The sequence below is a fragment of the Athene cunicularia genome (assembly GCF_003259725.1).
Source record: "Athene cunicularia isolate RWA chromosome 19 unlocalized genomic scaffold, athCun1 chr19_part1, whole genome shotgun sequence".
NCBI lineage: Eukaryota > Metazoa > Chordata > Aves > Strigiformes > Strigidae > Athene > Athene cunicularia.
The window spans coordinates 12,281,291-12,285,239 of NW_020799124.1; positions in this window are offsets into that span (position 1 = coordinate 12,281,291).

Genomic DNA, 3,949 nt, shown 5'->3' on the forward strand with positions numbered 1-3,949 from the left:
CAGTCTTCAGTTTCATTCATTCAGTAACCCCACCTTCACTGTCCCCTGGGCTTTCCTTCTGTGCATCCACGGACAGCACCTAGATAAGCAGGACTCACAGCTGCCACAACACAAGTGATAAAGACAATTTCTTAGGGGATGAGGACATTGCCTTTAAACTTTCAGTAGTCTAGCTATAAACAAATATTTGAGATACCTCTGGAAAATAAAGTTACAGTCTACTTCACTCCTACATTTATCAACTTACTTCTCTCTAGACCCATGAGGAGATTCCTTTCCTCCCAGCAAGGAGAGCAAATAAATGCTGATCTCCAGTTTAAAAATAATTGAAAAGATACACCACCACTTCCCATACTGACAGGGAGATCCATGAGTATTTTCCCCTCCTTGTACACACCTATGAGACCAAGCTTAATCACACCATATCAGCCCCCCATTTTTTAGATCAGCACTTTTTTAGATCAACATTTTTTAGAATTTAAAAGCAGCAGGTATAGCAATTTCCCTGTCCAGCTCAGTTCTGCCTCTCAAATGCAATTTAATTCCACCTACAGCTGGTCAGCTCATCTAACACTGACCCCTGGACACATGCCTTAACCAGCACTTGAGACTCATGCCCACAGTGCCCACCCTGCCTTTGTGCTCCACCACAAGCTCCCATGCGAGGTTCTGCTTTGAAATCCCGTGGCCAGCACAAAGCCAAAATGCAGGAGGATGTTTTTGCAAAGTTTACTGTAGCTCAAACTTTCCACTACACATACGTTATTTGTCCTTTCCACTCAGACTGGAAACAAACCCAAGAAATTTCAGACTCTTCAGCAGGTCTGACCCAGGTCTACAAGTGAGGGCTTAATGGTATACCATAACATATCCATCTCTACACAGCTGGAGCTGCCATCACCACAAATTCCCAACACAACAATACATAAAAAACCCCGGACACTTGTGAACAACACATACATTAAATTAAACAGTTGACTACCCACTGTTTAACAGTTAATACAGCACATCTGTTTGTATCACACTGAAGATCACTTAATGCTGAAAGGCAGAAAACAAAGTTACAATAAAAACAAGGGACCCTATTAAAGAAAAATGCTTAAAAGTAAACAAGCTAACCGCTGCACAAGATGACTATTAAGTGCATACAAAGTTTACTTCTTCCCGGGTTACTGATGTCTTCCCAGAAATGACTATGAGCTCCAAAACAGCTTTAGAGTATCCTAATTGTTTCCACTTGCTCAGAAAGCAAACTTAGCAGGAAGGTCAGTACATTTATAAGACACTGCTCCCTGGGTGGCAAAGTCCTCCTAGAGCTGTTTGGTGCTTACATCTTTCAGCCAGAGTTTAACTGGCCAGTATCACACATGAAGATGTAAATGACAGGCTTTAACTCACATGCCAAACGCATTCCTCATGTTCTGTGCTGCTTACCATACAAAAACACTAAAGATGGACAGCAAGCTTTTATCTGAGCTCTCTGACCCAAGCACCCCTCGAGCTGGCAGCTGGTTTTCCAAAGTGCAGCCAGTACAGCAGACCACATTCTGCAGCAGTCCCATGTGCTAATGAAAGAGATGACCTGCTCACCAGGGAATAAATTCCATGTTTGGCAGACACCAAATGCTCAGTACATGCACCACAGACCAGGTGCACAGGTGACATAAGCCAGACAAGATCACACTGCACATGAAGCATTTACCTGACATTTCACATAAAGCTACAGAGCTCCTGCAAGGATGAGTCTATCTCTGACCACCTAGCGATCCACCCGTCCCCACACAATCAACAATGCTCCCTCAGAGTGGGACACCAGAAGCCCAAGGCTTCGCCAGGATGCAAAAGGCTCTACACAGCATGGTCTCTGAAAAGGTTTTTGTGGAATTTGGCAGTCAAAGGAAGCCATGTAAAGCTACAAACTATCAGACCTAAATAAACACCTGAGCTCTGATGACCAGCCTATCCATCTGTCCACTGCTGCCAGACACTTTCTTAACACAACTCCACAGGGCAAACATCTTTCCTCATATAAAATACCCCAACCTCCGTTTTTTGTTCAACCCAATCTACAGCTGAAAACCCTAAGAGGAGAAAAAAAACAGTCTTAAGAACTTTTGATGTCTTTTCAAATACCTCATTTGTAGCTGTGCAGTGTAAGAACATGTACACCCTTTAGGGAAAGAGCTTATCAGTAGTTTTTCCAGGTGAAAAAGAAAAGTTCAGGAGACCATGTTCTGCCAGGCCTCAGCATAAATGACACCTAGAGCCACTTTGGGCTAATGCTCGGGTACCTCATCACACGCCCCCTCTGCAGGCCACTTCCTCTGCACTATCTAGGATAAACAGAAGTGACAAAAAAGAAAACTCTCCGTCTTCCTTAGGTAACATCTCCCTTCAACTTACTGACTCACTTGCAATTTTCTGTTCCACTTTTTGCCTAGCCTATATTATACACAGTCAACAAAGCAAGACAGAAACCCAACATTACTTAGTTTCTCTTTTTAGCTTCATGACGTCTATCTGCCAAGATGAACTTTCTAGAACATGACAGGCTGTCCGCCTCCCACAGCACCCCATGAAGTACTTTCTCTAAGAGAAGAGCATCACTCTATAACTGCAGTGCTTGCATTGGTTTCCTCTTTCCTTCTGACCCTGAAGCTAACACCATTGCCTCTGAGGATGAGAAACCACCCCTTTTTTTCCTTAATGTTAATATCATCCAAGTGTTTGCAGAAACACATCCTCCATCTACTCACAGATCCACAAGAGCCATACCAACAGACTGGTACTCTCAGACGGTGCCCCATAACTCCGCTGTGCTGTTCCTACAAGGCAGACAAACCTTAAAGCTACATCTGCTTTTACAAAAGTAGTAATTAGGTTTAAACTCTTTTTGATCCCTGATTGCTCCTTGTAGGGTAAGGGAGAGAACAGGTCTCCGCCTGGTCAGATGGATGACTGAGCTACTTTCAGTTTGCACATACCACAAGAGCAGGTTTTTGAGTCACAGATTGAATGCTTTAATTTAAAATACTGTTAAAAAGCAAGTATCTAACACTCTAACCATCTCATTTTATTGAGCTAAATGCATTAGCAATGCCTATCTGCACTCAGATATGCATTTCCTCTTCAAAAGCTACCTAATCCTTCCTAGGGGCCTTCACTGGCTGTTCTTCATACTGAGGTAACAAGAGACTCTGCAGTACAGGGGTCTGTACAAGTTCTAGAGTCCCTTTGTCTTCCACGCTCCCAAGATCTCTGAGCTATGTTCCTATATTCATGCATTTCAGTCTCACCTCCAGTACTTCCTTCAGTTTCTCAGATTTTGACCCTTATAACACAAACAACAAACCAGCCTCCTGAAGCAGCATTTTGGGGGTTACAGCGCTGAAGTCCTGCCCCCCCAGCCCTGCCGGGGACTGAACAGTAACTCTGCCTTAGTGTGAGTTACCCGCCTGGCCCACCTCCGCTTCCTGCTGCTCGAGGACTATCACCCGCTGACTCTCGTGGAATCATTTTAAAAAAACCCAACAACCTCGTCATGCAAAATCAGCCCAGAAGATACTCACGTTCAGAATAAAAACCTAGGTTCTCTGCTGGCAAGCTACTTCTGTCGTTATTTTATTCTCCGGCTTGTGGCTGTTCCTAGTTCCAACGCCAGCCCTCACCCACGGGATACACACCCCGATGTGGGCTGCAGCCCCCACCAGAACTGCTCCTGCGCTAATTGCATGAACCAACCCCGACCTGCCGATATCGCGAACACGCAGCCAGCTCCCGGTTCCCGGCTGCCTTTACCCGTTAGTTTCCTTCCACGGCCGCGCCGCCTCAGGGCGCTTCAGCCCCGCGGAGCTGCTGGCGCCGCTGCCCTTCCCCCGCCTGAAACCGCGTTTTAAGCAGGGTCAGAAACTTGTCAGGGAACAACCGCGCCGGCGACAGGGCCGAGCCC